The following is a 12100-nucleotide window of genomic DNA, read 5'->3' as shown; positions in this document are numbered from 1 at the left end:
ATCTTGGTGGACCTGGTCCGTTAATCCCTGGACGTGTTTGTAGGCCCCAATGACTCTGGCGATGTTTGCCAGAGCTTCGGTCCCATGGTCCTGTTGTCTTCGTGTCTCCCTTGGCCTCGCCCCATCCTGCTGTCACGGCCCTGTTGGCTCACCACTGTCTGTGCACGTCTACTCTCCCTGGGCTCCGCATATGTTGGGGTGGAGTGGACATCCTCTGTGGCAGGGTGGGTGTTGCAGCCAGCAGTGGTGGTGGTGGTGGCCGCACGGGTCATTCCAGCAGGGCTCAGCGTTGTTTTAGTTGTTGCTGAGGGGGCAGGGGTGGCTGTGGTGTCCTGGGACCAGTTGCGCCCTAGCATACCAGATGGGCCAGCTTCCTGTTCAAAATTGTCAGAATCCATGGAGGCTGCACCAGAGTCCATGTACCGGGTGAGGGGACTGGCTCTGCAGGTTAGTGTGGTCGTCTTCCGCAGTCAGTTCTTAGTCACCTGTGGGACAGAGGGGATATGGTCATTGACGTGCACACCTCAAGCTTGCTGTTCACTGTCTCTTGTTTACTGGTGATGCAACACATAGTTAACTATTTCACACATTGTATGTCTGCACAGTGATGTACATCATGACATGATGTGGGGGTACATACATTATTTTTCCATGGGGTGCCATGTCAATGGATACCATGCCCCACGTGCAGATTGTATTGTTACGATCAAAGGTTGTCATCTGAACACTGACGGATATACAACTTGATGTGAAGCATCTTTGCTGATTGCTCTGCCTGGCAGCCGTTACATCTGCGCATGAACTAGCCATTGTCATCTCATGCATTCCTTTGTCCTGTCCTCTAATTTGATTTATTTCTTCAACCAAATAAAATTTGCAAAAAACATCACATTGCTCATGCTTATGGTAAAAAGCAGATGCTATTAAAAATGAATTCCTGCAATCATTACTATATAGAAAACAGAGTACAAATGTCGACCAAGGGCTATGTGTAAAACAGGCAAAAAGCAGCATAAAAAGACCAGAAAAAATATGTATGATTGGAATTAGGCTATAATTAAAATATATTTTAATCCCTGGCAATCACAGTCCGTGATCTACCACGTTTGAACCAAATCACCTGTAAAACTTTGCTGATTGCAATAACAATTACGGGACTAGTGTCACTCTTCATAATTATGAAAGCCACTAAATATCTGGTCACCTCAGGCTCACGAATATTTCATTTCAGGCGCGGGCCTAGGTAACCAGGGCAAAAGAATAGTATATGCGTTTCTTCTTCATTTTCCAAGCTACACGCCGGGCTCATACTTGAAGCGAAGTCCTTGTTCCATTTATTAGTGAAGGACCTCAGAGGTAAGGTACCCAATCGAAAAGGCTATAAAGACTTTGTCCTATGGGAGAGGAAACAAAGTCTAAAAACTTCTCAAAACGAGGAAATGGTTTAATATCTAAAAATCTAGTTGTCAATGGGTCAATTGACTGTTTATTGATATGGCTCTCTTAGACAAAAATCCAGTAGCTGGATTTAAAAGTATTGATATCATCTTTGCACCTTTTTTACAGGTCAGCCCATAACCTTGGTAATCCAAATTTGCTTAGCCAGTCAGAGACAAATTTAACCCAGCGTGCTGATTTGGCACCTCTTGCACTAAGCAAGTCAACAAGGCAATCTCTGAACTCTCTTAATTCAGCTGTAACCCAGGCAAACCCAATAGACAAGTGGTCTAAGTGCAGCCAGGTCTGCAATTCTTTGTAGTTCGAAATCAAAGAATAGGGGAATTAACGGTGTACTGTTTGGAAAGGAAGCCAGCTGTTTGACAAATTTATTTTCTGTAGTGGTAAATGGAGAAACATCAGTACAACCCCAAGGCTCAGCACTTTAAAGAGTACTTCAAGTGCCGGTGAGACCGCATGAGAGCTTGTTTGCCGGTGCAACCTATTGATAGCACTTGCTCTGTGCTGAACTAATAGCGTGCTTTTGCTAAGTTGATCTTTCCACTTGAAGTTCTCCCTTACTTTGACATCCAGGTAACTAAAATTCCTCAACCTCTCTAGGGCTACTCAACCTACTCTAATAATGGAGCTTTGGCCACTCCCTTCCTGAACATCATATATTTGGCATTATTAATATTGAGCTACAAGCCCCTTCACACGCAAAAATTTGTGAATTTGTCATCAAGGAGCAGGAGCCCCACCGGTGGCTTAGAGATGAGAAGGTGCATCATCTGTGAATAAGAGAATCTGTACCTTGCTGCTGTTTTGAACTGGGGAATCATATCTGCAGTTCATCAGAATATTAACCAAGTCATTTATATAAAGGGTGAAGAGCATGGGTGCAAGAACGCACACTTGCTGTACACCCTGCTGGATGGGAATGAGATTGGTTAATTCTTCCATGCAGCCACATCGTAACCGAGCAAAATGATTACTGTACAGTTGGGATCTAAGGTGGATCAAGTTCCCAGGGACCCCAATTTTATTTAAAACATGCCACTAATTGGCATGTGGAATGAGATCAAAGCGGCTCTATGATCAATAAAAGTCACGTAAAGTTTCTGATGACGCAGTAAAGAACAAGTTACTTACCTTCCGTAACGATATATCTGTAAGAAACATTAGTTAGATTCCTCACCTTAGAATATCCCCAGGCGTCAGGCTGGATCCGGAAAGATTTTTCGTCAGCAATACCCTTGCGCGTCGCTAGGCGTCGTCTGCGGCTTCGCGTCCGTCGTCGGCGTCGTGATCGCCGGGATGACATTGTCGGAGTCCTTAGATGCCGCCCTCACGCACTGATGTCAGTTCTTGTACATAGCTTTCCGCGCCAGGAATGCAGAGCCATGCAAGAGACCGACACTGGTGCCAAAAAATTCTAGGGCCCTGAAAGGGATGACCTCAACCCTAGATATTGGTTCGCAGAACAGGGAGGATGGGTGGGTCGGTGAGGAATCTAACTAAGGTTTCTTACAGATATATAGTTACCGAAGGTAAGTAACTTGTTCATCTAAAAGAAACACGTTAGTTAGATTTGCCACCTTAGAATAGATACCCCAGCAATACCAACCACGGTGGTGGGTCTGCGAACCAATATCACACCAGAAAGTCCTGGAGAACAGAACGGCCAAAGAAGCAGTCTCTCCGGACTTGGCTGTTCAGGCAATAGTGTTTGGCAAACGTGTGCAGCGAGGCCCACGTTGCTGCCTGACAAATGTCCTGCAAGGGGACACTCTGGCCCAGGGCAGTGGTCGCCGCTGTGGCCCGAATGGAATGGGCCCTCAGCCCTACAGGAGGTTCCTTTTTAGCTAAGGAGTAACAGGCCTTGATACACAAAATGACCCACCGAGAGATGGTTCGTTTGTGTACCGCCCGTCCCTTCTAAGCGCCCACGTAGCCGACAAAGTGTTGGTCGTCTACCCGGAACTGCTTGGTGCGGTCCAGATAGAAGGACAGCGCCTGTTTTGGGTCCAGACGGTGGAGCCTCTCTTCCTCTTTCGAGGGATGTGGAGGCGGAAAGAAGGTGGTCAGCGTAACAGACTGTCCGATGTAAAAGGCAGTAACCACCTTAGGAAGAAAGGAAGGACGAGTCCTGAGAACAACCTTGTCCGGATGGACAAAAGAAAGGAGGCTTAGAAGAGAGAGCCTGAAGCTCACTCACCCTTCTAGCAGAGGTGATGGCCACCAGGAAAGCAGTCTTAAGCGTCAACAGACGAAGGGGACAATTATGAAGTGGCTCAAAGGGAGAGCACATCAGAAACGTCAATACCAGATTCACATCCCACTGAGGCATTACGAAAGGGACAGGAGGAAACATGTGAGTAATGCCCTTAAAGAACCGAGAAACAACAGGGGATTTGAAAAGAGAAGGCTGATCAGGAAGCCGTAAGAATGCAGAAATAGCAGAAAGATAACCTTTAAGGGTGCCCAGAGCAGAGCCCTGCTCGGCCATGGAAAGAAGAAAGAGGAGAACCTCAGAAAGAGGGGCGGAAAGGGGATCCACAGCCTTTGCTGTGCACCATGCCACAAATTTGCTCCACCTGCAGGCGTATACCGATTTTGTGGAGGGACGCATGGCTGCCAGAACAACATTACAGACTTCAGGAGGCAAGTCAAATGGCATCAACTGCCGCCGCTCAATCTCCACCCATGGAGGTGGAGGCTGGACAGGTTCGGATGGAGGACCGTCCCCTGCTGCAGCGACAGAAGGTCCTCCTGAAGAGGCAGTCGGATCGGGGGATCGATGGATAGACTGAGTAGCTCGGGATACCAGTACCTTCTTGCCCAATCCGGAGCCACCAAGATGACTTGGGCCCTGTCGCGCCTGATCTTCTTCAGCATTCTGGGCAGAAGTGGTATAGGCAGGAAGGCGTACAACAGACCGCAGCTCCACTCGCGACGAACGGCGTCCCCGAGCAAGTGCCGCCTTGAAAACTACAACGCGCCGAACTGCTGACATTGCGCATTCTCTTCGGTGGCGAATAGATCTAAACAAGGCTCTCCCCACTGCCGAAAGAGGCCTTGCGTCACGTCCGAGTTTAGACGCCATTCGTGATCCATCATGCACCAGCAGCTGAGTTTGTCTGCTCTGGCGTTCAGAGAGCCTGCCAGATGTTGAACCACCAGGGTGATGCCCTGATGTTCCAGCCATGTCCAGAGACGCAGAGCCTCCGGACAAAGGGTCCTCGACCCCACCCCGCCCTGTTTTGTTGCAATACCACATGGCGGTGGTGTTGTCCGTGAACACCTGCACTACACTTCCCCGGACAGAGGGAAGGAATGCTTTCAGAGCAAGTCGGATCGCCCTCAGCTCCAGAAGGTTGATATGGAGCCGAGACTCCGCCGGAGCCCAGAAACCTCTGATCTCTGCCTCTCCCATGTGGCATCCCAATCCCAGGAGGGACGCATCCGTCACTACTACGTGCTGCGGCTGGGGAAGGGAGAGGGATCTGCCGCTGACCCAATCGCGGTCTGTGAGCCACCACTGCAACTGTCTTGCAGTGCCCTCAGAGATCAAGACATGGTCGGACAGGTTGCCCCGATGCTGGACCCACTGAAACTTCAGCTCCCAATGCAGAGCGCGCATTCGCCAACTGGCGTGATGCACCAACAGGATGCAGGAGGCCATCAGACCCAGAAGCCGCAGCACCAACCTGACCGAAACCCGGGATAGAGGCCGAAAGATGGGAATCAGAGCCTGAATATCTTTGACCCGCTGTTCCGGAGGATAGGCCCGGAACTGCGCGGAGTCCAGAACCGCTCCGATGAAGAGGAGCTTCTGGGAGGGACTCAGGCACATTGATGAGAACCCCAGAAAATGCAAGAGATCGGCCGTAGTCTGGAGGTGGGAGACGACTGCCTGGGGCGAGCCTGCCTTCAACAACCAGTCGTCGAGATAGGGGAAGACTGGAACCCGTAATCTGCGCAGATGAGCTGCGGCCACCGCCATCACTTTCGTGAACATCCGAGGGGCACTGGTGAGGCCGAAGGGGAGCACGATAAACTGAAAATGCTCTTGGCCCACCATGAACCGCAGGTAACGCTGGTGGGCCGGCAGGACGGGGATGTGGAAATAATCGTCCTGCAAGTCCAATGATACCATCCGGTCTCCAGGGTCTAGGGCAGCCAGAACCTGAGCTAAGGTGAACATCTTGAACTTCTCCTTCTGGAGGAAGGCGTTGACGCTCCTGAGGTCCAAGATAGGGCGTAGGCCCCCTTTGCCCTTCTTGGGAACCTGAAAGTAGTGGGAATAACAACCGCGACCTACTTCTGAACCAGGAACGCGCTCGATGGCCCCCTTGGCCAAGAGGGCCGTAACTTCCTCCTGTAGAAGTTTCAAGAGATCCCCCGACATGCGGTGGTACTGCGGTGGCATGGCTGGAGGGGTCGCCTTGAAGGGGAGGGAGTAGCCCCTTCGGACGATTTGCAGCACCCACCTGTCCGACGTGTTGGAACGCTAGTGGAGCAGGTGATGGCGAACTCTGCCTCCCACTGGCGTGGAATGGGCCTGAAAGCACGGACCAGGAGGGCTTTGAGGCGGATGCTGATGGGATAGATGTGCAAGGACCGGCACATTGTCCCCCTGTACCGCTTTGCCAGAATCCACGTCCGCGACCGTGTGGAGGTTGGTTCTGCGGCCTGTGGCTACGAAAGGGGCGAAAAGCGGAAGTTTGCGGGCGCGGGCCGAGAGGCCCAAGGACTTGGCCGTAGCCCTGGAGTCCTTTAAACGATCCAGCGCACTATCCGCTTTGTCGCCAAAAAGGCCACTGCCATTGAAGGGCATGTCCATGAGGGTGCTCTGGACATCCCCAGAAAAACTCGTGGACCGCAGCCAGGCGTGGCGACGAAGCCCCACCGTGGTCGACATTGCCCTGCCCAGTGAGTCCGTAGTGTCCAGTCCACATCGGATTGCATGCCGTGCTGCATCCCGCCCCTCGGCAACAGCCTGGGCGAGCAGTGTCCGGGCCTCCTCCGGACACTGGGGCAGCAGTGGTGGCTCACGGACCGCGATTGGGTCAGTGGCAGATCCCTCTCCCTTTCCCAGCCAGAGCACGTAGTAGTGACGGATGCGTCCCTCCTGGGATGCGGGGGGCCACATAGGCCTCTGGTCTCCGGCGGAGTCTCGGCTCCATATCAACCTTCTGGAGCTGAGGGCGATCCGACTTGCACTGAAGGCATTCCTTCCTTCTGTCCGGGGAAGTGTAGTGCAGGTGTTCACGGACAACACCACCGCCATGTGGTATTGCAACAAACAGGGCGGGGTGGGGTCGAGGACCCTTTGTCAGGAGGCTCTGCGTCTCTGGACATGGCTGGGACATCAGGGCATCACTCTGGTGGTTCAACACCTGGCGGGTTCTCTGAACGCCAGGGCAGACGAACTCAGCCGCCAGTGCATGATGGATCACGAATGGCATCTAAACTCGGATGTAGCACAAGGCCTCTTTCGGCAGTGGGGAGAGCCTTGGTTAGATCTATTCGCCACCAAAGAGAACGGGCAATGTCAGCAGCTCTGTGCGTTGGAGTTTCCAAGGCGGCACTCGCTTGGGGACGCCTTTCGTCGCGAGTGGAGCTGCGGTCTGTTGTACGCCTTCCCGCCTATACCACTTCTGCCCAGAGTGCTGAAGATCAGATGCGACCGGGCCCAAGTCATCTTGGTGGCTCCGGATTGGGCAAGAAGGTACTGGTATCCCGAGCTACTCAGTCTATCCATCGATCCCCCGATCCGACTGCCTCTTCAGGAGGACCTTTTGTCGCAGCAGCAGGGAACGGTCCTCCACCCGAACCTGTCCAGCCTCCACCTCCATGCATGGAGATTGAGCGGCAGCAGTTGATGCCATTTGACTTGCCTCCTGAAGTCTGTAATGTTATTCTGGCAGCCAGGAGTCCCTCCACAAAATCGGTATGCGCCTGCAGGTGGAACAAATTTGTGACATGGTGCACAGCAAAGGCTGTGGATCCCCTTTCCGCGGTTCTCCTCTTTCTTCTTTCCATGGCCCAGCAGGGCTTTGCTCTGGGCACCCTTAAAGGTTATCTTTCTGCTATTTCTGCATTCTTACGGGATACTGATCAGCCTTCTCTTTTCAAATCCCCTGTTGTTTCTCGCTTCTTTAAGGGCATTACTCACATGCTTCCTCCTGTCCCTTTCGTAATGCCTCAGTGGGATTTGAATCTGGTATTGACGTTTCTGATGTGCGCTCCCTTTGAGCCACTTCATAATTGCCCCCTTCGTCTGTTGACGCTTAAGACTGCTTTCACCTCTGCTAGAAGGGTGAGTGAGCTCCAGGCTCTCTCTTCTAAGCCTCCTTTTCTTTCTGTCCATCCGGACAAGGTTCTCAGGACTCGTCCTTCCTTTCTTCCTAAGGTGGTGACTGCCTTTCACATCGGGCAGTCTGTTACGCTGCCCACCTTCTTTCCGCCTCCACATCCCTCGAAAGAGGAAGAAAGGCTCCACCGTCTGGACCCAAAACGGGCGCTGTCCTTCTATCTGGACCACACCAAGCAGTTCCGGGTGGACGACCAACTCTTTGTCAGCTACGTGGGCGCTTAGAAGAGACGGTCGGTACACAAACGAACCATCTCTCTGTGGGTCGTTTTGTGTATCAAGGCCTGTTACTCCTTAGCTAAAAAGGAACCTCCTGTAGGGCTGAGGGCCCATTCCACTCGGGCCGCAGCAGCGACCACTGCCCTTGGCCGGGGAGTCCCCTTGCAGGACATTTATCAGGCAGCAATGTGGGCCTCGCTGCACACGTTTGCCAAACACTATTGCCTGGACAGCCAAGTCCAGAGAGACGGCTTCTTTGGCCGTTCTGTTCTCCAGGACTTTCTGGTGTGATCTTGGTTCGCAGACCCACCACCGGGGTTGGTATTGCTGGGGTATCTATTCTAAGGTGAGGAATCTAACTAACATGTTTCTTTCAGATGAACAAGTTACTTACCTTCGGTAACGATATATCTGTAAGAAACATTAGTTAGATTCCTCACCGACCCACCCATCCTGCCGTTCTGCGAACCGATATCTAGGGTTGAGGTCATCCCTTTCAGGGCCCTAGAATTTTTTGGCACCAGTGTCGGTCTCTTGCATGGCTCTGCGTTCCTGGCGCGGAAACCTATGTACAAGAACTGATGTCAGCGCGCGAGGGCGGTGTCTAAGTACTCCGACAACGTCATCCCGGCAATCACGATGCCGAACGCGGAGCCGAAGACGACGCCTAGCGACACGCAAGGGTATTGCTGATGAAAAATCTTTCCGGATCCAGCCTGACACCTGGGGATATTCTAAGGTGAGGAATCTAACTAACGTGTTTCTTTCAGATGCACAAGTTACTACTTGTGTAACGATATATATGTATCAATCAGTGACACTTGTAAAGCGCGCTACATACCCGTAGGGTCTCAAGGCGCTGGGGGGGGGGGAGGGGGGGTGCCGCTACTGCTCGAACAGCCAGGTCTTCAGCTTCTTCCTGAAGGAGAGGTGGTCTTGGGTCAGGCGCAGGTCGGTAGGGAGGGAGTTCCAGGTCTTGGCGGCCAGGTAGGAGAAGGACCTTCCTCCTGTAGTCGCTCTTCGGATGCGGGGGACGGCGGCGAGGGCGTGGTTGGCTGATCGGAGGTGGCGATTGGGAGCGTGGAAGTTGACTCGGCTGTTGAGGTAGCTCGGGCCTTGGTCGTGTAGGGCTTTGTGTGCGTGGGTGAGGAGGCGGAAGGCGATTCTTTTGTTGACGGGGAGCCAGTGAAGGTCTCTCAGATGTCCGGAGATGTGGCTGGTTCGTGGGATGTCGAGGATGAGTCTGGCTGAGGCGTTCTGGATCCGCTGGAGTCTCTTCTGGAGCTTGGCGGTGGTACCGGCGTAGAGGGCGTTGCCGTAGTCCAGTCGGCTGGTGACGAGGGCCTGGGTGACGGTCTTCCTGGTCTCGGTGGGGATCCACCAGAAGATCTTCCGTAGCATGCGTAGGATGTTGAAGCACGCCGAGGAGACGTTGTTGACTTGCCTGGTCATGGAGAGGGAGGAGTCCAGGAGGAAGCCCAGGTTGCGTGCATGGTCTGTCGGTTTGGGTGCGGTGCCCAGGGCGGGAGGCCACCAGGAGTCGTCCCAGGCGGAGGGTGAGGAGCCCAGGATGAGGACCTCCGTCTTGTCCGAGTTCAGTTTCAGGCGGCTGGTCGTCATCCACTCGGCTACCTTCTTCATCCCTTCGTGCAGGTTGGATCTGGCGGCGGCGGGGTCGTTGGTCAGGGAGAGGATCAGTTGGGTGTCGTCGGCGTAGGAGATTATGCTGAGGTTGTGTTTGCGTACGATGGCCGCGAGGGGGCTCATGTAGACGTTGAAGAGGGTGGGGCTCAGAGATGATCCTTGAGGGACGCCGCAGGTGACTTCGGAGGCCTCTGACTTGTACGGTGGTAGGCGGACTCTCTGTGTTCTTCCGTCGAGGAAGGAGATGATCCAGTCCAGCGCCTTGTCCTGGATTCCGATGTTGCTGAGGCGCCGTACTAGGGTGCGGTGGCAGACCGTGTCGAATGCCGCAGAGAGGTCTAGGAGGATGAGGGCCGCTGTTTCTCCATTGTCCATCAGGGCTCGGATGTCATCGGTGGCGGCGATGAGGGCGGTCTCGGTGCTGTGATTGGCTCGGAAGCCGGACTGTGAGGGGTCGAGGGATCCGTTTGTCTCGAGGAAGGCGGCCATCTGCTTGTTGACGGTCTTCTCGATGACTTTGGCTGGAAACGGGAGGAGCGAGATGGGGCGGTAATTCTTGAGGTCGGTGGGGTCCGCTGTAGGTTTCTTTAGTAGGGCGCTGAGTTCGGCGTGCTTCCAGCTCTCAGGGAAGATGGTGGTGTCGAAGGAAGTGTTGATGATGTCTCGCAGGTGGGGTGCGATGGCAGCGTCGGCCTTGTTGAAGACGTGGTGAGGGCAGGGGTCGGTCGGTGATCCGGAGTGGATGGAGTTCATCGTGCGGATGGTGTCTTCGGTGCTGATCGGGGTCCAGGCGTGGAGGGTGGTGGTGGGGGGTGGTTGTTCGGTCATGGTGTGCGTTGGTTGGTTGTTGAAGCTGTTATGTATGTCCGCGATCTTGTTGTGGAAGTATGAAGCGAGGGAGTTGCAGAGGTCTTGCGATGGGGTGATGTCGTTGTTTCCTGCGCTGGGGTTGGAAAGCTCTTTCACGATGTTGAAGAGTTCCTTGCAGTTGTGTGCGTTGTTGTCCAACCGGTCTTTGAATGCTGTTTTCTTGGCGGCGCGGATCAGCTGGTGGTGTTTCCGGGTGGCAAGTTTGAAGGAGGTCCTGTTGTCTGGTGTCGGTTCCCTTCTCCAGACTTTCTCGAGGGCTCGGCAGTTCTTCTTGGAGCTCTTGAGTTCGTCGGTGAACCATGGGGCCTTCTTGCTGCCGGGTCTGCTAGGCGGGGTCCTCAGTGGGGCGAGTTCGTCCGCGCAGTTGCTGATCCACTTCGTGAGGTTGTCGGCGGCTTGGCTGGGGTTCGCTGAGCTGGCAGGAGGGTGCTGGTTCAGGGAGGTGGCGAGCTGGTCTGCTGTGATCTTGTTCCAGCTTCTGCGGGCTGCCTGTTGCTGGTGTTGGTGTGTCGTCGTTCTCTTGAAGGTGAAGTGGACGCAGCTGTGGTCCGTCCATTGAAGCTCTGTGGCGTGGCTGACGTCTATGTCTGTGCTGGATGAGAAGACTTCGTCGAGTGTGTGTCCGGCGAGGTGGGTGGGGGTGGACACCAGTTGCTTGAGTCCCAGGTTGGCGAGGTTGTCGAGCAGGGTGCTGGTGTTGCGGTCGTTGTTGTTCTCCAGATGGAAGTTGAGGTCTCCCAGGAGGATGTAGTCGGCGGAGGGGAGGGCATGCGGGCTGACGAAGTCGGCGATGTCCTCGCTGAATTGTGTGCGTGGTCCAGGGGGTCGGTAGATCAGGGTGCCTCTGAGGGTGGTGTTTGGGTTGGTGTGGATCTGGAAATGCAGGTGTTCGGCGCTGGTCAGGGTGTTGTCGGTGCTGGTCGTGAGACGGATGGTGTTCCTGTGGATGATGGCGATGCCTCCTCCCATCTGGTTGGCGTTTCGGTCCCTCCGGACGACCTTGTAGCCCTCTGGGATAGCGATGGCGATGTCGGGAGCTGAAGAGGCGTTCATCCAGGTCTCCGTGAGGAAGGCGACGTCAGGGGCTGTGGCGTCTAGAAGGTTCCAGAGTTCGATGGCGTGTCTGTGGACGGAGCGGGTGTTGAGCAGGATGCACTTGAGGTGGGTGCTGCTGGTATTCGACTTGGTGGGTGCTGGTGCGAGGCTGGTCCGGATGCAGGTGAACTTGCAGGCGTGGCAGCTGAAAGGTCCGTGGGTACGTCGTGGAGTGGCTTGATGGCATTCTGGGAGTCGGCCGGTGTTGAGTGCGGTGAGGGTGGCGGCGGAGTACGTCAGGCGGGTCGGTCGGGATCTTCGTTGGCCAGGGGTCCTGGCGCTGGGCGCGGTCCGGTCGCGGACGGGTGCAGACGGGCTTACCTTTGGCGCGCCTTCGGCGCACAATCGGCGCGCCCGCTGCGCGTGACCGCTGCGCGTTCGCACGGTCGCCATATAAGGCGAAGTGCGCGGGTGGGCGGGGCAGCTGGGAGGCGGGAGCGGGGAGGGAACAGAAAG

General features: G+C 54.4%; 1 long non-coding RNA gene across 1 annotated transcript in view; it reads right to left on the bottom strand.

Moving 5' to 3' along the window:
* Window positions 1–240: 240 nt before the first annotated feature.
* The window catches only part of LOC146857173 (uncharacterized), a 519441-nt gene continuing 507581 nt past the window's right edge, over window positions 241–12100 (bottom strand). Inside the window, exon 3 of the long non-coding RNA XR_014979543.1 lies at window positions 241–485. This is a non-coding gene — a long non-coding RNA (uncharacterized LOC146857173). The remainder of the gene's footprint in view (window positions 486–12100) is intronic.

This window comes from Triturus cristatus, chromosome 3_2 (assembly GCF_964204655.1).
Source record: "Triturus cristatus chromosome 3_2, aTriCri1.1, whole genome shotgun sequence".
Lineage (NCBI taxonomy): Eukaryota > Metazoa > Chordata > Amphibia > Caudata > Salamandridae > Triturus > Triturus cristatus.
This window is presented reverse-complemented; position numbering and strand designations above follow the sequence as displayed.